Raw genomic sequence first — 24,457 nt, forward strand, 5'->3', positions numbered from 1 at the left:
AGTAAAGGCATATATGACAAGCCCACAGCTAACATCATATTCAACTGTGTAAAGCTGAAGTCTTTTCTCAAAGATCTGGGTACAAACTTTCAACATTTCTATTCAACATAATGCTGGAAGTCCCAGTCAGAATAATTCAGCAAGAAAATAAATAAAAGGCATTCAAATTGAAAAGGAAGTCATCAAAATGTTTCTATTTGCAGATGACATATGTAGAGAACCCTAAAGTCTCCACCAAAAAAAAATAAGAATTAATAAATTCAGTAACATAACAGGATATAAAATCAACATACAAAAATCATCTGTCTCCCTATACATTAACAATAAACTATTTGCAAAATAAATGAAACAATTTCATTCACAGTAGCATCAAAAGGAAAAAAATACTTAGGAATAAATTTTAACAAACAGGTCAAAGATCTGTACATGGAGAAGTACAACCCTTTAATGGAAGAAATTAAAGACACAAATGAATGGAAAGATAAATGTCTTGTGATGATGGATCACAAAAAATTAGTATTTTTAAAGTGCCCATACTCTCCGAAGCAGTCTATAGATTCAGTGCAATCCTTATCAACATTCTGGTGGCATTTTTCACAGAAATAGATAAAACAGTCCTAAAATTTTTATAGAACCACAAAAGGCTCTAGTCAAAGCAATCTTGAGAAAGAAGAACTCTCTGAATTCTTACTTAAAAGCTTTCATTTAAAAATAAGTGTGTCACTGCATTAACAAAGTATTCAGTGACATTTTAAGCATAGCAAGGAAAGATTCTTTTTATGGAATCCATTCCGTATCACAAGTTTTCTTGATCACCATCAAGAGCTTTTGAACAACCAACCACTTGGTACAAGGCATTCTGATGAGGGAAAAAGGCAGCTTAGTGCTGTTTTCCCTACACATTATTCATAGCTCACAGAGAAAGACAAAATCCAGTTGGGGAAATGGTCAAGTTGAATATTAACCAGTCTATATGGCAAAGTTTTCATTTTTTCCATTAAATATTCCAAATAAACCTAGGTAAGTTATATATCCCTTCAGTATTGTGTAAATACATGATTTGTTTAGAAGTAATTTACCTTTATTTATCCATTTTCAATCTAAAAATACTGTAGTCATTATTGCAATTTAGTATCAACATTATTTCTTAACAGTTCTTTTAAGCTCTGAAGGATCACTTAATTGTCAATATAATTAAATTTCAGAACAAAAAAAATAGAATATTTTTGGTTGGTTGTGACTGGGCCACAAATGAATGGTATTGCTTTATGCAAATCTCTCACTCTTCCATTCTATCACATATTTTCTCTTATTAGGATACTGGGGAGTATCTGTAACTCAATACAGCATTTTATACCTAATTATTTTGATTTACCAGATGCTAATTTAAATGTTTTTACATTTTAGTTATTCCAAAGATAGTTAATATTATGGATGACCAATTATGACTTCTCCTAAATCATGTGACTTTATTAGCTTCCCCATTAGGTTGTACAGTGATATTTTGTCATTTAAAAAATCTTCCTGTTGAGAGCAACAGGTTATAAGCTTCTAAGCCCTGTCAAATCTTTTTTTCCCTAAATTTTTAACCACCAGACTGCTGTGCTTATCATGAGTATCTCTCAAAAATGCCTTTGCCTGTCAAATGCAGATATGTACTGACATATCAAGGACCAAAAATTTATATAGTGAAATGAATATTTTTATAAAACTATGAAAATATGTTACTGTGAATATTTTAAATTAAAAATAGACATTAAAGTTCTACTGTCTTACGTCCGAATTGTTAAAATTGCATAAAACACCCAGCAATAAATCATCACAAGGGATAATACACACAGTTCTATTTAGACAGCAATATAGGTGAGGTGATTAGATATTCAACAAGTTTTACTTCACTTGTGCTTACCCTATCATAAGTCAATTTATTCTCACAAAATAAAATCAATGTTTACAAACCACAGTTACTATGTGCTGACCACAACGGTGGTATCTCCCTGACTACCATGCTATTTTAATCAGAAATGTTGTGGGTCTAATCACTGTGGTACACTGATTGATTGGGGTGCTGGGATGTATCTCTTCAGCCCTTTGCATGGCAGGAGTGAACTGCTGTTTCTCTCTCTAGGAACTCTAAGAAATCCTCCAAGTAGGTATGTGTAGAGGCAAGTTGACTTTAGAGATGTTTCTGGAATTTTATTAAAGATTGAATATTTTATTCTGACATATCTACTCTGAGAGGTTATTGCAGCTGATCACACAATGCAATTATAGCAGCTTATTGACCCATAATTTCTAATATCAAACAATCTAGGTTATCACCTTATAATTTCCAGGTAAAAACAGAATCTCGAAATAGACATGACAAAAATTGTGACTGCACCCGGAATACATTTCATATGTCTTAAAACTTTTCTTTAAGTATGAATGGAAATAATTGAGGCAAGTCCCAGGGCACTGCAGACTATTAATAATTCAATAGTACTGATTGTGCAAGTAATGACATATCAAGCAATAAAAATCTGGCAATATTAATTGATATCCTCTAACAAGCTGCTCCAGGGCATATTTAGTAGTTTTTACCACCTTTCAGCCAGACCACTTGCTTAAGGGCATTGAGATTTAATAGTAAAAGTTTTAATATGTTTTTTCTCTTTTGATCTCAGATGAGATCAATGAAGATTCATTCTCAGGAAGAATAGAGACTATTAATCCATTTAACACTAATCACAGGTGCAGAGCTGTAATTAGAGGAGTTGAATTTTAGATTAAACTGGGAGCGCATTTTTTAAGGAGTTATTTCCTAAGATCAAAAAGGTCTTTCTTTGAAAATGCTCCACAAAGTTCAGGAATTTCAACTGCAAATAGTGTTTTTTTCTGTCAGGTTACCCAGAGTTATCCCTACTCGTTTTTAAGGCCATTGGCATTTATACAATTCATTTCAGTTGAAGAGACAAAGCTTCTCAGAGAGCTAAGGTGAAGACTTCTTGGACTTGATGCATTGCATGAACCATGATAGCATGAGATTGTCACATGTAGGAAAAATATGTTTTCACTAAAACCTGTAAAATCTACAGCTCTTTTTTCATTTTAAAATAGTAAAGTTGTTTTGCTTTGTTAAGTACCTTGTATACAATCAGCTGCTTCACTCAGTTTGACATTCCCATTTTGAAAAGTGGCCCACTGGAAAGTCATACAGCTATCAATGTGACCTGATAGGCCTGAAGGTGTGGGTCACAGAAGACTTCTTAGGTAACTCCCAGGAAATCTGACCCAGCATAGTCTGAGAGTGTCAGCAGCAGATGGCTCACGGAGTCCGCCTGAGCTATTGCTCCCTCAGGCTGTAAGACAGGTGTCTGGTCATAAGTATCAAACAACAAAAACACCCACACTGCATACGTAGTACCACAATTAAGTCTTTAGGCTTAGAAAATAATTCTCAACCAGAATTATGATCAGTTCATGTACAGTTACTGTGTGTATTTGCTGCCTTTCAAGGCAAGACAAAGATAAGTAGTTCTAGATGTTGTGACTCTCGGTAATACCAATATTTTCATCCTTGAAAAGTAAATGTATCTCTTGTAGCTGTCACTCTGTTTTTTAGTAGAATGCATAAATTGATGTCTCAGTTGATGGCTCTAGGGAATACTTGAAGAAAAAAACTGAATTTGGAGGCATAAGTGAAGGACTTAGTTAATTTTTATCATTCACAAATTATTTGTCTAAGGGCCATTAACTTAAATTTTTCTTGGTTTTCTTATCTGTGACTTAGATAAATAATATGTCTCTCTGAGAAATGATGTTAGAATTCAAGAAAAAATTATGTGGAAACACGTAGGAAAACATTTATCACATAAAAGCTTACTGATAAATGTTTGTTGGGTTAATATTTTTTCCGTTTTATTTTCCCAAAATTTTGAAGTGATCATCCACTATTAGAAAATCAATTTTTAGTCATTTTTGATTCCACATAAGGTGAAATAAGGCCACTATATTATAAATATATAACATTTATAAGATTATTAGAAACATTAGATAAGTGAAATTCAGAAGAGGAAAATTTCAAACAGATGAGACTGGTGTACACATATCCACACTCCATGACTCTGGACATCACTGAAATAGTGTCATAAGTCCCACTCAAAGTCCTTAATACCCAGAGAGGAAAGGACAATATTTTCACAAGGATGATAAAGTTCATAAAAAGCAACACAAGCATATGTTTAAAACAAACACTTGTTTTCTTAATGCTGAGAGACAATTTTGTGAAGTCTACAGTGTAATTATAAAAAAGTCCTTGACAACATTTCTAAGCAAATAGATTTCTATGATTCTCTTATAGGATCTCTAATGTAAAGTAGGTATTATAGTAAAGGTAACTCTTTGAGTATCTAAAAATTGCAATATTGTATTTTCTGGAATTTCCAAATCACTGTTCATTGACACCGTGTCATGTGCCAGGTACAATTGTAGTCTCTTTTGATAACAGTGGTGAATAGAAAAGGTGTTATTTTCACATATATAGTGTTCAATGTTTTTGTGGAGTGAGATGGAAATTCACACATAGAATAAGTAATGTAATTCCAATCTAAATTTTAATTTAAACTGGTAGTACATTAGTATCAAAAAACTTGAACAGAAGAGTCATAGGATAAAGTAGGACTGGAATTATGTGTGTGGAAGGTATTTAGTGACTCCTTTACTAGCTAGGATGGTTAAAAAGTCCTTGTAATTAGATGTAATTTAATCCAAGTGGTTCATATAAACTAATGGTAAGTACACATAGAATAGCTTTCAGGGAAAAAGAATGGAATTTTCAAAGACCCATGGACAGGAATGAAATTGCTGCATTCAAGATAGAAAGGAGGCCAGTGTAAGTAGAGTACAGTAGACGGAAGTCGAAGTGCAGGATCAGGTGAGTTTGAAAGTAGTAAACAGAAATTGAGCCATGCACAGTCGTTTAGGCCAGTTAATATATTCAACTTCTATTATAACTTGCGATGAAGATTTATTAGAAGACTTTAAGAATAGTGATAGGGCGTGAGTCTAGTTTGATAAAAAGTTTCAAATTAAAAATATTAAATTTAAGAGAACTACATTGGCTATTTAACTCTTCTTCCATACATGTTATTTCTTTCAAATTTATTTTAGTTAAGATTAGAAAGTATATTTTTAAATTATAGTATGTTAAACATTTGGAGAGTAGAAACATTCTGAGTATTTCCCCCATGGCTACAATGGCAGTACTTATGGTAGGTTACATTTTAAACTCCACTTAAAAGGGAATACAGCTTCCCCAGCTGATCTTTTTTAAAAGATTTTTAAAAATTTATTTATTCATGAGAGACACAGAGAGAGAGGCAGAGAAGAAACAGGTTCCCCTGTTGGGAGCCCAATGCGGAACTCGATCCCAGGATCCCGGGATCACGACCTGAGCTGGAGGCACACGCTCAATCACTGAGCTACCCAGGTGCCCCCCAGCTGAAGTTCTTGATCAGCTACTCAACTACTTGGTTGGAATAATCTGAAACTTTACTCCATTTGTGTAGACAGATACGCCCTCCTGAGGAACAAACATGCATATGTGATATCCACAGATTTTCAGTGTTGAGATCTGTGCTGAAACTCATAAAGAGGTATAACCTAACTATAGTGTTGATGTGTGTGAGATTTAAATCTCTGTATGTTCTGTCCCCTGCCTAAATATTCCTCTGCCCTTACCTCAGTTCATGCTTCTGCTCTTTCTTTATGATTCAGCTATGTAAGACTTTTTCAGTTTTGTTGTTGTCTGCTTGTTTTAAAAAGCAAATTGCTGGGGCACCTGGGTGGCTCAGTTGGTTGAGCATCCAACTCTTGGCTTCAACTTAGGTCGTGATCTCATGGGTTGTGGCATCAAGCTCCACTTTGGGCTCCATGTTCAACAGAGAGTCTGCTTGAAGTCTCTCCCTCCTTTCCTTTCCCCCACTTGCATACGTGTTCACTCTTTCTCTCATTCTAAAATAAATGAATCTTTCAAATAAATAAGTGAAAAGCACATTGTTCCTTTGTTTATAACTCTCTTTTCTTACCTTGACTGTTACCTGTTTATTTAATTTTTTACTGACTGTAACATTCCTCCGTCTCTATTGGTCTCCATTATAACCCTCACCTTATGTTTATTACATGTCACTCAATTATTATATTCATATGTTGTTTTTTTCATTTATTGCCTGTCTCCTTCTTCATTCTCTGTTAACAAATGTAAGCACATGAGACCACAGATAAAACTATATGACTATATATTGCAGATTCTGGAACAGTGCCTGGATCTTAGTATTCATTCAGTGAATTTTGCTTAATGAAAGATATTATGGATGGAAAAAGAGTTTCAGTTGTCCAAATTCATAATTTTTAAAATGTTTTTATCTTAAATAAGAAAAGGCTCAGAGTGATCTTCCAGTTTACAGGTCCTATAAACTGAGAATGCTTGCTGCCTAAACACAGAATGAAAATTTTTTAGCCTGTTAATCCAAGAAGGAAATAGACTAGTGTTCAAATCTGCAAAAGATCCCAATGTAGCCAAGGGTCATAAAACTTACTTACCATTGGATGGATATAATTATACTGCTTCATTATTATTTTAACAATGCTTCATCTGTACTGACAGCAGATTATGTTTTGGAAGTGGTGAAGGGACACTGGATGAACAGGCCTTCATCAAACATGTGTAGGTTATCATTTATTAGTGACATTTAACGTGACTTTGGGCACATTATTTAAATTCCCTGAGACACACTTTCTCATCTGTGTATTGAGTATATTATGGTTTCTGCCTAAAGGTCATTGTGAGCATTACCAAAGATTATGAATGTACAGTTTCTGGTGTATCATTTGGCACATAATAAATGCTCATGGGCAATAGCACTTTTTTGTCATTATCATCTTCGTGGTGTATTAGAGAAATACGGACTATTTAAGATTTTAAGTGAAATCATTACAAAAAAAAAGACAAAGGAGATGGAAATATTCATTCTAATAAGTAAAAATATTAAAATTCAGAGATATCCTCTATAATAATGGTCCCATTAGAAATTTTCGGAGTTCAAATTAAAGAATTGTGCTAGATAATAGAACTCAGAATAAATCCACACTAGCACCTATATTGTCAACATCAAAGACCTTGCCATTAAGAGAAAATCTTACACCAGACAAATTCTTCTCCAAATCATATGCCACCACATAATGCTTTCTCATATTCTTCACAGTAGATACACTTTGAATGCTTATATATCAATATTGATTGATTTACCTATATATCATATGAAAGTTACTCCCAATACAATTTTAGAGATGTGAGAATCACTAAATAAGAAAGATAGCATTTAAGATTTTTAAAAAATGCATATTAAAAATATTTAATAAGATATCTAAAATGTAGTCTTTAGTCAAAAGAAAATTTAGAAATAGCCTTCAGTCCTTGCACTTTCAATTTTTATCTCCTGACTCTTCTATTTTCATCTTTTCTTATGTATCTCTTTAACTTAAGAAATATAGAGCACAAAAATAAATATAAATATCAAGAATTTAAAATTTAACAAACAAAATTTCCCCTGAATCTCTTTCTCTATGTGCACATGCATTTAGGACTTCAACCAAGAGAGATTAGTACTATTCATCTGAAGTCCATTCAAATCAGTATTTTTCTCTTGAGTTTTTTTTTTGTTGTTGTTTGTTTGTTTTGTACCTGTACATCTTCTGTACACAGATGCGTAAATATGTGAAAAGATAGATAGAAATATTGTAGTTCAGTTATTTGGGTATTCAGGAAAATCTATACTTTCTAGTTTAAATGCCCTTATACTGAAAATGGCAGAGGGGCACCTAAAAATATTATTTGGTTGAAATGTTTCATGAATGGTAACAAGACTGACAGTGCATTTTGATATCAAGGCACTTCACGGTGATTTTTATAATTACCTTAATTGACAAAGTCTCTGGAAACTAATACAATGGCTCTGATTTATTAGGCTGTATAAATATAATTACAGATTGGATAGTAGCTTATTCATGCAGCCTTTTGACTCATATAGACAGTAAACTGGCCTTTCCCTTGCTTAGTTTATTAACTCTAGACCAGTGAGTCTTCAGGGCTTTCTTCTCTATACAAGGAGAATAAGCATTAAACAATCGGCTATACTGTTGACTCCATTAAGACTGAGAACAACATGATCTAGTTTCAGGAACTACTTTTAAACTCTGGCTGCAAACACTTTGTCATTTTTATACTGATCATCTTAGCAGAAAAATAACATATAGCTCTCTAGGCAGAAATCCTCTTACAAAGTGCATAGACCTTGTGTACCCAGTGACAACATAGATGATAAATATGAAACAAACCCAGGAGAAAAATTCTCCAGCTTCCTTGCACCCATGTATCCATTATGCTGGCATATAAAAAAGGCCATGTGCTCTAGAAAATGAAATCTAAATGAACCATTCTTCATCCTACTCTCCATCTTTCATAGGTCATATGAACATTATTCTACCAAGAAAATAAGGAGTTCTAAATATACATTTAAAAATTCCATTTGACCAGCATTTATTAAACATACACCATATGAAAAGAACTATGTTTGGCATGAAAGGCTACAGAGACAAGGACTATATGGCCTTTAAAGATATGTTCAAAAAAATCTCAGAGTACACATAATATGAAATGTTATACTTTTACTTAATAAGAAAAGATATAAACCTCAGATTTAATTTGGGGCCAAAATTCTTAAAATTTGGAGACCAATAAATTTGTAAATATGCAGTTTCTTTCCTATAAAAAGTGATACATGTATAGTCTTTCCTAAGTAGATATTTTCATTCTCATAATTTTAGTATTAGTAAATATTTGATCAATGATATTGAAAAATACATAGGAAAAGCTATTTGGAAATACAGTATTAATGCTTTGCTTTTTAAGTCGTGTGTTTGCAATAATAATTTACATTTCAAAATTACAATCCTTCTAAAATAACCATTTTTGTTTAGAAAATATTTTTATATTTTTATTTATTTTTTAAAAGATTTTATTTATTTATTCATGAGAGACACAGAGAGAGAGGTGAGTGGCAGAGGGAGAAGCAGGCTCCCTGTAAGAGAGTCAAAGGTAGGTGCTCAACCCCTGAGCCACTCACATGTCCCCAGAAAACACATTTTAAAATATTTTTAGCTGATTTAAATAGAAAGCAGATTGTGTTACTAAAGATAGAAATAAATGACTGGTAATGTATACAGTTGGTAAAAATTAAAGTTTATCATTCTTATGGTAAGTACTGTTTTGTTATACTAAAAACATGTAGCCCAGAAATATATTTTACATATGGTTTGATATTTTATTGAGAAGTAATTATTCAGAGTTTTCTCCTGTTAGTTAGGTCATATTTTCTTCACATTCTGTCTCAAATCTGTTATGAACTTGTGATCCATTAAGATTTTAAGACTATGTATTTCTGAATCCAGAAGATTTTTATCAAAGATATATCAGATGTTGGAAACATTTTAGGAAGAATCAAGGCCTTAGCAAACTTTATTTTACAAGATTCAATTAAGAAGAAATGTAGTATAGGAGAGGAAACTGGTTTTTTTAGAAGACATAAATCTTAGTTTTATCATTAGTCTTTTCTATGACCTTAGGCAAACTATTTAATCTTTGATATACTAAATTCCCTTATTTTAATTTGAATGTTCTCTCGGAACATTTTACAAGCTGTCTATGGAAATTCTGAAATAATTACAGTTTTGAAAAGGAAATATATTAGGGAAGATGTAATCTGCTCAGATTTTGCTGTGAAAAAACAAATTCATTGAAAGTGTCCCACAAAACCCCAGAGGTTCCCACCATCTTTCAGAGGTCTTTCTGTGGTCAAATGCTTTTCATAATATGCCCAAACACTATTTGCTGTCTCCTCTGAATTGATATTTTTATTTATGGTACAAAAACAATCATGGGTAAAATTGCTAGTGCATTAGCATGAATTAAGATAGTGAAATCAAAACGAACTAGTTGTCATTGTATCTTCTTCAGCATATAATATGTTTAAAAAAAAAGCAGTTTTATTTAAGAATGCTTTGATGAATCAGCAAGACATTTTTAGAAATCTCAACTTCTGAATACAAGTCTTTTTAACATTCTGTATGAAGAAATCAGAAGTATAAAGAAGGCACTTCTGCTCAATCCCCAACTTCAAATAACTTCCTTGGGCAAAAAGTATTTGTGTGATTGTTTAAGTTGAGAGTTGAACTAGCTATTTTTTTTTCCATAAAAAGTCATTTTGCTTTACAAACACTGTTATTGGGACATAGGTATTTGGTAGATAATTCTCAAAAATTAATGTCAGTCCAAGGAAAAGAGAGTATTTTTCTGTCAACAATAACACTCAGACTTTTAAGAGAATAATAGAATTTTGGTAAAATAGTATCTTCTCATGTGAGTTTAACATCTTCCCAACACTAAAGATTTTCTAATGAGATCTGTGATGTATTAACAAATGTGTTTTTAAAAATGTACTGCATAGTAAAATTTGTCTGTAGTTATGTATAGCTCAGTGAAGCAGTATTTTATGGAAAGTTGCATAATATTTTGAAATAATGCATGACACTTTGAAATCACGTAGAAGTAAAAGATGCATTAAAAGGACAATATAGAACATTGCATTAACGTAGCAGCATACAAAAAGATCTTTAATGTGATTGAAGATTCTACATTGCAATTCATACTTAAGGAACTACCTGTTTGTTTAAATAAGTATCAAATAATAATATCCATAATTATCTCAAAAGGCTTTTAAGTTTTCATTTCCAAAAACACATTTTAGGCCGGATTTACTCTTTATATTTTAATTGACACCTATTACAGCAGATCGAATACGGAAGCAAATATGCAAACCTAGTTGCCTTCTAATAAACCAAATATTTTAAAGTTCACAAAAATGATACTACTCTTTTCAGTAATTGCATCAGACAATGTAATTATTTGTTATTTTTGTTAATATAGATTTATTAATGTGTAAATGGGCTAAAAATCTTTTTAAGATTTCTCAGGTTTAATTTTAACTCACTAAATATTAATAGATAAAAACCCAAATAAGCAAAAGTTATTTGGGGTACTTAATGACTTTTAAAGATGTAAAAACTTCCTGAAATCAAAGTGTGTAAGATTCACTACTTCAAAGGAACAAGATTTTTCCTTTAGCATGCTTGTTTTCTCATGTGACCACTATGTGATACCAGGATTACTAGTAATATCTGCAGCAAGGAGACCAAATAGTCTCTATCAAGGAAAAGAGAATTGGACAAGGAAAGGCCATAAGCTTGTTTATTGTCTGCATAGGAAATTATAGTATAAAAGTACCCAGATTTTTTATATTAAGTTGTATTTCGTAGAAGTATATAAGTACCCAGATTTTGGATATTAAGTTGTATTTTATAGTATAAAAGTACCCAGATTTTGGATATTAAGTTGTATTTTGTAGAAGCACATAACATTAATATGTAATCAATGTAAGCTGCAGAGTAGGATAGAATGTGTATCAAAGAGTATAAAAGAATCTGAAATTTTAATCAAGGAATGTTTGAATGTAAAATGTTTGTAGCTTACCCCATGTTATTAACACACCCTCAAGAAAGAAGAAATGCCTTAGAAAGAAGAAGTGGTCATTTTGGGTCTGTGAGTTGCCATGGTTTGTTTTGGGCTACTACTACTACTAGCTAACCTACAGATACTTTATCCTAGGTACTGTTATATTTTGCATAATATGCATATATTATGTAACTAGTCCTTCTCCAGCACATTGGGCTAAAACCTGTAATTTCTCCTATTTTAATTTCTCCTATTTTACAAAGAGGAAATTAAAGCACAAATATCTGCATTAACTAGCTTTCCCATAATATATATATATATATATTATGGGGTCAGAATTTAGTTTTCATCTGTTTGATTCCAGATCATGTTCTTATTTACCTCATCCTGCATACAGAAGAAATATAGTCTGTCTCAGGCTATATGATGAATCTGTCTTCATCAGATTTCATAGTGGTTCAGTTCAAACTTGTTTTCACAATAAATTTCAAAGCTTAGACTCAATGGCCATCTGCTAATTACTTGATTTAAAAGAAATTTCTCACCATAACTCAGTTCCATGAAACAGTCATATAAATGTAATGGACTAAAGCTGATTTTCAGTACCCTGGTCCGAGAGCTGTTCCAGGGTGAGCTCCTCGAGTGGCTGGATGACTTTCCCCAGCTCATACCACTCCCTTGTCACCAGCACCTCTGCTCTGCCACTCAGTCTCTGTGTTGCCTAGAAGAAAACTTAAAACTTCACTTTTGTATAGTTCTTTGGCACTTTTACAGAAATCTTATGTGAAACATACTGTATCTCATAAGAACTATGAAATAAGATTAATATCTCATGTAAAGGAACTAGAAGGTACAGAAGTGGTCCCAAATTGGAAATAGACTTCTACTCTTCTAATTATTAAAGACCATGCTTTTCCCCATTCTGGATTGTCATTGTTAGGCATCAGTGAGACTCTTTTCTTATCTGCTTAACACAGGGTTGGACAAATTGATGTCAAATTAATTCATTTCAAGCCCTGTTATCTATGTACTCAGCTTAGAAAAACAAATTCATTTTGATAATATACACTAGATACCCATACAAAGTCCAAAGAAGCTTGGGTTTTAAAGGTCTAGAAATAAATTCCCTGTAAATTATTCTTAAGAGAATTGAGGAGGAGTAAAATGTGTGATTCCTAAATGGAATTATTCCTATCTGAATGATTTCCCCTAGCAATGGTTAACTGTTTCTGTATATGGCTGTACTTAGACTTACATAGACTTTCTAAATTCTCATTATTCCAAAATTCATTCTCAAAATAGTCCATGACAGTGTTATGAATATCTTTGGTATGCTTCCCTTCCTGCAAAAAGCATTGTTATGTCCCTATAACCTTGTAGAAATGAGACATGTTACAGTGTGTCTTATCAGAATAGAATTTCATGGAGTAGTCTATGAGGTACAGGCTTGAACGCATAAAAGGTATCAATTCTGCTGTGTCATGCTGATGAAATTATATAATTTTTCTAATATTCATTTGTAAAAATAAAAATTGAAAAAGGAACAAATTGATCATAAGATATTCAGTGCAGTGTCTGGAAAATGGCAAGGCAAATATGTGCTAACCATGTTATTATTATTATTATTATTATTATTATTAAAGAATTTCCTTTATTTATTCATCCATTAGCACTTTTATGCACGCAAAATGTGCAAAAGCTGGCGGCCAAAATAAATTCAAGGATCTTGTTTTTGGAAGATGGCTTTGACCTCTAATATGGAGGTTAGAAGGTTGAAATGGAATGGGAAAATTAGTTTTCCTGATTTTTTATTGTGATACTTTAAGAAAATGTTATGTGCTCAAAATAGGAAGATATCTTAATAATTTTGATGTTTCAGGCTTTTTCTGGTGTAGTACTACTGAAAGTATAAATTTACTTTTAGGAAACTGAAAAATCAGCTATTAACCTCTTCATCAATTAAGAACAATTAATTAGAAAATGTAAATTGGATATTATTGTGGAGTATACAGAAATAGGAGAAATTACTGTTGGGCTTAGGTTTGAGAAGTAAGACATTATTATTATTATTATTTTTTAAAGATTTATTTATTTACTTATTTATGATAGACATAGAGAGAGAGAGGCAGAGACACAGGAGGAGGAAGAAGCAGGCTCCATGCTGGGAGTCTGAAGTGGGACTTGATCCGGGGACTCCAGGATCACGCCCTGGGCCAAAGGCAGGTGCTAAACCACTGAGCCACCCAGGGGATCCCCAGTAAGACATATTATTAACATCAAATACATTAAAGACCTCCAATTTTAGGATGGAAAATTATCTTTATATATTTTTCACATAATATAGATTAGAAAAACATAAAATTAGTATAATTACACTCAGGAAATATATATTTATATAGAATTATAATATTTATAATAATATATAGTATATATTTTTACATATAAATATATATATGATATATATAATATGACTATAACATACACACACATATACACACACACACACTCACACATATACCCAGAAGAATTATCTCTGGAAAAGAACATAATTATCAGCAGAGATAAGGAAATTCTCTACAAAGATCAAGTCTGCCTATTGTATTTCTTAGAGTGTACAACATATAAAAATACGTATTTGATTTTGAAGGTGATAAATTAGGAGTAGTAAAATATGTTATCACTAACATTTACAAACATACATATGTAATGCTGTGCAGAGCAGAACTTTAATTAACACTTCATGAACATAATGGAAATCATAATTTATGTTTGTATCAATATTCACTGAGAAGAATGCCATTAGTTTTGATTTGTTTCTTTCCATGCCTTTATCTGGGGATTTGTGTACTATCACTTTAATCAGACTAATTTATTGTATCTATTTTCTCTATGTATCATTGTAACATTTTTAAGCTTTCTAGAATAGTATGAGATGTGCAGAAGTAATATTATAGGCTTAATTAATTCACTCTTTTTAACATCGTCATACTTTTACAGGTTTCTATCACTTCTACACTGAATATTTAGGTTTGTACTAACAGGAGGATTTTATTTCCTGGAAGATAACAAGATCTAGGAATTACTCAATAATTTTTCTATTGCCATATTTTATACACTTTGAATCGTCACCATAAATAGGTGGTGAGATTTTCTAAGGCATTCACCACAATTTATAGTTTTCGTGTATTCCACCCAAGCCCTCACACAGAGCTCACAGAGCTTGTTTATTCAGATATTGCGTGCTCTGTGGGGTGTTGTGGCAAGCTTTATGCTAAGTACTGAGTAAACAGAGATAAAAGACAAAAATCCATGCCCTTAGAAATTCATAGTCCAATGGGTAGTAAAAAATCAACATGCAATTAAAATGAAGTGTGATCAATGCTCTGATAAAGGTACAATACAGTGATTTGAAGGCCATTTCCCAAATACAATATTTTTTTATTTCTTTTTCTTCCAAATGGTTAAAACAGGCTTTTGCGTGGGGAAATACTGAAAAAGAGCTCTGCCAATCTCAAAGTTACTAATAAATTTTCTGATGAAAAATACAAACATTTTAAAATTCTTTTTACCAAAATTTTAACCAAATGGTATTAATAAATTTTTAACCATTTTTAGCCAAATGGTTAAAAAAAAAATTGTCCCACTGAGGAAATACTGAAAAAGAGCTTTGTCAAAGTTTCTGACAAAAATAGAGAAATCTGGCTCTTGAAAGAGATGTGGAGTTATCAATTGAGGTAGTAGATAGCAAATTTGAAACTGAAAGGACAATACCATTAGCAAGTTAAGAAATCAGCAATGACTTATTCAGGACTGGAATTTCCAGGAAATATCCAAAGAACTGGTAAGGGCAAATGATCAAGAGGAAGATCCAGTAGCTTTCAGGCACAGTAAGATTTAAGTTTGAGACAGCCCTGTTCCCTGGTTTTGTCCAAGGCATTTTTCCTGCAACTTTACTATACCTTCCCTGTACATGTGGCATACTGTAAGGCCCTTATGGTAGGGGCAATTCAGAAGAAAGGGAGTCATCAAAACAAATAATAAGTATTTCCTGAGTTCTACTGTGGAATCAAGACAAATGAACTGACAAGAACCATATTAGTCATAGAACTAATGTAAAAACCCAATATACTATGATATGTAAGCTGTAGAAATTTAAAGAGAAGCTATGTTACTTTTGCCTGAATGATTAAAGAAGTCTTTCTGGATAAAACGTTTCTGGAGATAGGCAACTTTTAGCAGCCTGAAATATGTGTGCAACATAATTATCCATGCACGTATGGTAGAATTAACATCACAATAAAAGACAGCATTTTAGACTTGAGAGTCTTTGAAGGTTCCTATCCAAGCTTTTTGACTGTGACAGGTGAGGAAACCGAGATCCAAAAAAGGGACTCGCCTAAGGAAACCCAATTACTCAATAAATAGGAGTCATCAGAGCATTACTCACATTCCCAATATCCAGTCCTGAGCCTTTCTCTTATTTTCCTCCTTTACGTTAGTTTGCTGATGAATTCACAAATATGCAATTTTTCATGAACAACCATTCAATATTATGTACCTCTAAGGTCTTTTCATAGGTTATGAAAACTCATAACTTACAACTTATAAAATGAAATATTCATAAAATATTAAGACTGCAGACTCAGTGTTTAAAAATATACTGTACTCTGGAGTCATATAACACAGTCCTAACGATTTGGAACTACACTATACGGTGACCACTATTAGCTCCAATTTATAAAAAGGATTTGATTCTTCCCAAGGCAGTGAGAGTAAATCCCCACACAATTTCTTTGTCTATCTTATTCCAAGCAATTTAAAATTGTGGATTAGTAAATGAAATATGGCATTCTTTTGTGGCATTGTGCGGTATAAATTGAAATAAATTGAAACAAATAGACTTAATTTGCCATAGAACACGTCATTAAGTGTCTGAGAGTTTTGTGTGTTACTACTAAAAAGGTAGGCAGCAAAAATAAGCACTGAGGACAAATAATTTCAGCATTAGCCTGTATTTTTGTTTTCCTGAGCCCTCCGAGGTATAATAATTTTTAGTTGATTTACTTGTTGCCAGAGATTGCCAATACCATTTACAGATGTTGATCACAATGATGCAGGCAAATGCTAAGAAATAAGTGACTTTAATATGCTGTTTCGATGTATGAATGTCGTGGGTATACTGATGCATTTTAATCTCCAAATGGCACCCTTGGCCCCTGCAGGCCCCTGGATTTATCTAACTTTATCCAAATTACTTAACTGCAACCAAAGATACTTTCAGTAACAATTCAAAATTGAAAGGCTATTTTTAAATATTAAGATATATTTAAAATTTAAGCTATTAAAATTATATATGGATTTGCCAGCACATGGAAAGGACAATTGTGTGACATACAGTATACTATGTAATTATCAGTGAGTCATAGGAAAAGAAAGATAGATAAATTACACCAATGATGTTTTCAAAATTTTTTTGGCCTGCAAAAGGTACATAATAATAATGAAGGATTCAAATAATCTTAACAGGTGTTTATATAGAAATGCTGAACTTTTTTTTTTTTTTTTTTTTTTTTTAGAAATGCTGAACTTTAAGGAAACTTTGCCAATAGTGGCTATTATCCTACTTATATTTAAGAGGATGTTTATGTTTCTTCAAACTAATACTGTTTTTCACATGAAATTGGTGACAATATCTTACCTTTTGTTACTTTGTATTCAATTTACTTGGATTTTTGCTTTTCTAAAAGAGTCAGGAGAATTAGTTTACAAGTACTTTTAAATTTGCTACATTAAAATAACATTCTAATGAAAACAAGCTAATTGAAAATGTCATGAGAATATTTTATTAGGTTTATAAAGTTTTCACATTTTAAGAAACAAATATATGTTTGTCTTAAGTATATTTAAATATAAATTAATGTTATTGATTGTGATAAATCTTCAGATTCTAATAGAAGCATATTTAGTAATATGTTTTGATCAGATATATTTATCATAACAAAAAGTACATTTTATTTAATTATAAAATATTTAGGGGTGAATAAAGTTGAATGGTACAAATTTATTTTTAAACCTCTATCAAGATGTATTTTATTAGTTATAGTATGTTAATTATTAGTGTTGAATTATTGTTATAGTTGATTATACTAATTGGCTTTATAACTACCTTATAATAAGCCATATTTTATTTGATGATAGTAAACTATCCATTTAGTATACTGCTGGATTAGGTTGCTGGTATTTTTTCTGATTATTATTTGTCTGAATGCTCATATATGAAATGAATTTATACCACTGCTTATTATCAGTTATAATTTTACAAATTATATTAAATTATATCATCAGGCTTTGGTATTTGGGATTTATGATCATAAAATTAATTGCAAACCATTTCACCTTTTTACTTTATGTTGGACTAGATTATTAGACATGAAAATAATCAGCACTTTGAAAGTATGAGAAAATTTCCATGATGCCATTTTTGGATGCAATTATTTAACATAATTAATTTACTAATGCTATATTTATTGCATGCATACACTTTGAGTACTCTATTTCTTCTTAAATTAGTAACTTCTCAGAAAGAAACATTTATCTTTAAAAAATTGTCATTAATTTTTATTTTCTTTCTTTTTTCTTTTTTTAATTTAAATTCGATTAGCCAACATATAGTACATCATTAGTTTCAAATGTAATTCATCAGTTCCATATAACACCCAGTGCTCATCACATCATGTGCCCTCCTTTGGGCCCATCACCCAGATACCCCAAGCCCCTCACCCACCTTCCCTTCAGAAATCTTCAGTTTGTTTCCCAGAGCTAAGTTTCCCAGTTTGTTTCCCAGAGCTAAGTTGCATGTTTTTTCTCTCTTTCTGATTTTTTCCCATTCAGTTTTCCCTCACTTGCCTTATGGTCCTCTGCTCTATTTCTTATATTCTACATATCAGTGAAACCATATGACAATTGTCTTTCTCCAGTTGACTTATTTCACTCAGTATAATATCCTCCAGTTCCATCTATGTTTATGTAAATGGTAGGTATTCATCCTTTCTGATGGCTGAGTGTATATATATATATATATATACATATATATATATACACATATATATACACACACACACAATGTATATATGTATGTATGTGTATACTATATATATATATATATATATATATTCCATTGTGTGTGTATATACACACACACAAACACATACTACATCTTCTTTATTCAATCATCTGTCGAAGGACATCTCGCATCTCTGCTCTTTCTACAGTTTGGCTGTTGTGGATGTCGCTGTGAACTTTGGGATGCAGATATCCCTTCATTTCACTACATCTGTTTCTTTGGAGTAAATACCCAGTAGAGTTATTGCTAGGTCGTAGGGTAGCTCTATTTTTAATCTCTTAAGAAATCTCCATGCTGTTTTCCAGAGTGGCTGCACTAGCTTTCATTCCCACCAACATTGTAAGAGGGTTCCCCTTTCTCTCCATCCTCACCAACATTTGTTGTTTCCTGTCTTGTTAATTTTAACCATTCTCACTGGTGTGAGATGGTATCTCATTGTTGTTTTGATTTGTATTTCTCTGATGCCAAGTGATGTTGAGCATTTTTTTCAGATGTCTGTTGGCCATTTGTATGTCTTCTTTGGAGAAATATCTGTTCATGTCTTCTGCCAATTTCTTGATTGGATTATTTGTTCTTTAGATGTTGAGTTTGATAAGTACTTTATAGATCTTGGATACTAGCCCTTCATCTGATATGTCATCAGCAACTATCTTCTCCCATTCCACAGGTTGCCTTTTAGTTTTGTTGACTGTTTCCTTTGCTGTCCAGAAGCTTTTAATCCTGATGAAGTCTGTCATTAATTTTTTTGTCATTAATTTTTAATAAGAAAATGTTGCTATACCTGCTCTCTAATACCTTTACAATGCAAAAATAACATCAAATTATTATTATTAATCTTTTTCTGTTTTTATTAAAATTGTTTTAGAAAAATGTTAAATTAAGTTCCTCACTGGTTTTGTGGAATCTTTCATTTAAAATGTATATAACATTGATCTATTTCAAAGATGAGCAAAAAATAACACAGGTTTCGAACTTCTTATTTTTTTCCATTTTAATGAAAGTTGGTTGCTATTTCCCTTTTCATTTGTTGTGATTTTATTTAATAATAAATTAGTTTTACTTCTATTACTACTCTAAGTTTACTATGCTACTTACAGAAAATATAGACTGGGTAATTTCCAATTTGGGAAATTTACTGGAGTTTTGTTTAAAATTATCATGCATATATAATTGTTTTAAATAATTTTACCGAAAAAAAAATAAATAATTTTACCGGTTAAGGAAAATCATAAGAGAAGCTTATCTTCTGCTTATAACACAGATTGGAAGAGCACTTTCAATTAAGTATATGTCTGTGATTTTATTTTTAAAATCATCAGTATTCTTGCTTTCATCAATGTTTTCCTCCAGATCTGACAGTTGTTAGTGTTCCATTATTCCTATATTTGGTTCTATAGTGTTACTTATGGTGCCACATCATCAAGTGTTCAGGTTTGTAATAGGTGATCTTCCTAAAATGAATTAGAAAAAGTGATAGGAGTGCCTGGGTGGCTCAGTAGGTTAAGCATCTGCCTTCAGCTCAGGTCATGATTCTGGGATCCTGAGATGGAGTTCCACGTTGGACTCCCTGCTCTGTGGGGAATCTGCTCTCCCTCTCTTTTGTCCCTCCCCCTGCTTGTGTTTGGTTAAACTCTTTCTCTATCAAATAAATAAAGTCTTTTAAAAAAAGAAAAATTAATGATTTTTATTCAATTTGAAATATTTTATGCAGAATAAATAGTAAATGCTATGTATTGTAAATGCTGCCTTATACATATATAAAAGGTTCATTTCTATTTAAATTTTACTCTGAATTATAAGATACATGATTTGTTTTATTTTTAATTTTTAAACAAGTAATGCAATGAGCATGAAAAACACAGATAAGAACAAAGGAATATTATTTATGTAATTATGTTTTCACTTTTTCAGTATAGCAACTTACGGAAATTCATAAAGAGGGTGGCATATTTCTAATTGTAATCAGATATAAAAAGAAAGTGTGGATTAAAAAGATAGTTAAAAGAAATAAAGACGTGTGCCTGCCATTATGGCCTAGCCATGATTTATGTGAACTATTAGTTGGACTCTATAATTACTATCTAGCATAGAAAGAAAAACCTTTCAATCATCAAAAATAACTGTGCCCGTGAGATAAAAAAGTAAACAACTCAAAAACAGCAATAGCAACTACTACTACTACTTGCTTACAAGAGTTAAGGTTGTTCCTTGTACTTACACAAGGGGAAAATTAATCTCAAGGTGCCCTAACTGAATTGAGGGTTAAGGGGAAAAGAAACTGTGTGATTGAAGGAGAAATATATTCTCATCATTTTCATAGTGAATTTTATAGGACCATTTTTTTTAGAGCAGCCTTCATTGTAAACCAATGAACTTTCAATCAAGGAGCAAATCAGTGAAAGTTGTATGGGAAGCCAATATAATATAACTAAATATGGGTATGAGGGTCCAGCAGAGTTTTGTGGTCCCAAAAGCTGCCTGAGATTTACAAACAACTGGCTGTACTTGATTTATAAAACTGAGAGACCTTGATTTCCCATGGATTAGCCAGAGTCTAAGGCTCCAAAATCAGCTATCCTAGACTCTTCCTTCAGGTAAGAGAATCTCTCAAGTCATATTCACATCCTTCTGGAAGAGGATAAATAACTCTTGGCCAAAGTGACATTGGCACCAAGTGAGCCGGACGACCAGATCTTCCGGAAGTTTGCTTGGTGGGGGAGCCTTGGAGGAAGAGTACATTTATCCTGGAACCAGATAGGATAAAGGGATTGCAGTTTGCTCCTTGCCTGACTGTGAAGAGTTACATATAATATTGTGAATGCTACAATGTTTTGCCGTCTCTCTAAAGTTAACTTACTCCTAAAACTTCGTTGCCAGACTGATTTTCAACGGTAGAAAGCTCTTCCTTAATGAATTCCTACCAAGGAATCCATATGTGATTTTGCAGAAGGGAGAGAACTGTCACAGTCATGAGCAGTGTTTCCCAAATCGTGTTAAGAATACATCATGTTCAGCTGTTTGGGGTTCAGAGCTACAAGAACATGGTTAGTGGACTGGAAGGGCTCAGATGGAGGTCAGGTGTCAGGCAAGGCGTTTTGCAAATTTCTCCCTAAGAGTTATAGTCAGGCACAGGGGTTTTGTGGCTTATTGTATTTACTTTACATTCCATATTTTAAAACTCTCTATTTGGTAATCCTTCAAGTACTTAAATAGTGTTGCTTTTTATTCTGAGATCCTAAATTTTTCATTGTAAGCTTGTTTGGATTCCACCATATGTTCACTTTTTCTATAATTATTCTGCATTCTCTAAATCTTTGAAATTCATACATTGAAAAAAGAAAGAAATTCATACATTGAATTGTTGAATGCTAGAAATCATTGACCCTGATTCTATGACTGCTTTCTTTATGTACATAGCCTTGCACACTTCTCTTAGTACACGTATGTACCCACTTCTGTATCATTACCCGAGAGTAGAATTTTGGGGTCATATGGTATATAGATTCTCACCATTAATACATGATGGCTAACTAATTTCAAAAAGATACAGTAATTATATTCCTACTAGCAGGATATAAAAGTTTTTCTTGCTTTAGATATTCACTTGATACTGTCAGGTCTTCATTACAGTGATTTTGATATATGTGTAGTATTTTATCTCACTATGTCTGTGTGTGTTTTCCAGAAATGTAATTAAATATTTTTACGGTATAAAGATACTGGAGAGAATAATGAAGAGAGTTTTATTGTGTACAAGTACTATTTAAAAATAGAGATTTTTTTTTAAATAGAAATAGTTATTTCAAAACTTTCATAATTTTATCACAGGAATATTATATCTCCTTATGAACAATGGTATCAGTCAGATTTTGGTTGTGTTTATTGGTTAGTGATATACATCACAAAACTCATCCTTGAGTCCTTTATTGGCAAAAAAAAAAAATTGGTATAGCCAAACATGGAATATTCAGATAATTTTTAATATATACCTATGATAATCACTTTCAATACCTTATAGAAATCTGTCATTACAACATCATATTTAACTTCTTATTATATAGCACTTCAGTTCAAGTAATTCCAGTTATAGCTTGTAATTTATACAGTAGACCCTTAACGGGTCTGTGGCTGGCTCAGTGGGGAGAGCATGTGACTCTTGATCGTTGAGTCTTGAGTTCAAGCCCCAGGTGTGGAGTAGAGTTTTCTTAAAATTAAAAAAAATAAATAAATAAATACAGTTGACCCTCGAACAAAACAGATTTAAATTGTGTGGATCTAGTTATATATAAATTGGTTTCAATAAATATAATACAGTAGTGTAATTGTATTTTCTCTTCCTTATGACTTTCTTAAACTCTTTTTTCTAGCTTACTTTATTTTAAGAATACAATGTATAGTACATATAATTTACAAAATATGTGTTTATTGACCCATACTGATATTGGTAAGGCATCCAGTCAACAGTAGGCTATTAGTATTAAGTTCTGAGGGAGTCAAAAGTTGTGCATGAATTTTTGACAGTGCAGGGAGTCACCACCTCTAGCTGCCACATTGTTCAATTGTCAACTGTATTAATATTAATTAAGAAAGCAAATTAAAAAAAAGAAAGCAAATTAAAAACTATTAAACCATTTTCATATTGTTTTAATTTGGAGAACAGTCTGTATTTCAATATGTAACTCTAAAATTATTGGAATGCAGTTCAGGCTATTGCTTTTACCTTCAGAAGCTAATTTCAATGTAGGATATTAATCTAAATTGTTCTTGCCAAATAGGTTTCCCAAAGGTACAATTTTCCTGGGACTGAACAAATTAAATTAAACCTCTGTATGACTATTTGTGGAAGCCCTTTCAGAGAAACAATGTAATATCAACCAGGAAAAAAAAAAAAAAAAAAAAAAAAAAAAAAAGGATTTTACCTAGGAGGAAATGAAGTAGTCACTTTGTTTCAACTGTTCAAAAAATTTACTACCATACCATGTGCTATGATACCCAATCTGAGCCAGCCTATGTAGTATAGCCAGCTCTCACATCACACATGCATTTGATAAAAGGACAGCATTAAAATTCCAGTGGTCCAAAGCATTAAGTGAAAGAAACTTGCCCAGTTATTTATACCTATTAACAGTAGGTAATAACAGGTAGGTAACAGTATGACAGTATGACATAACTCATTGTTCCAGATCCCGAGGGTGATGATGGCTGAAGGCTCTCTGCTGAGTTCTCTACTTGTAGTTGATGTGAACAGACCTGCTTTGCTCAAACTTATGCTCACTTACTGTAGTGTGATTGTTCAGGGTAGAATAGAAATGTCCAGATTATCCTAATTTGGAGTAACTCTGTATGACCATCCCAGCTTTCAGGTTCCTTGTGGGACTGAGACTTTTATTATGACCAACTTCTCAACTCTTCCAAATCCTGTTTTCAGATATTTTTACAGGTATTCTTTCTAAAAGGACTCCCCAGTAACTGCCTGCATGAATGTCCTTCTCAGAGTCTCCTGCCCAGGAAACTTAACCTGTTAAGACTTAGTGACAAGAGGAGTACAAGAAAACAGACTTACACTAGGACTTTGGAGCTCGACCATTGTCATTCGGTTGGTAATGAGGACGCTGTTCCTAGTTGTAGGTGTTATGTTCATAATCCCCACAGTCTCCATGCCATACATAGTTCATAGTTCAGTATATAGGAGCATTACGATTATTCAAATTTTCACTGAACTAGGT

This window comes from Canis lupus, chromosome 17, assembly GCF_048164855.1.
Source record: "Canis lupus baileyi chromosome 17, mCanLup2.hap1, whole genome shotgun sequence".
NCBI classification, from domain to species: domain Eukaryota; kingdom Metazoa; phylum Chordata; class Mammalia; order Carnivora; family Canidae; genus Canis; species Canis lupus.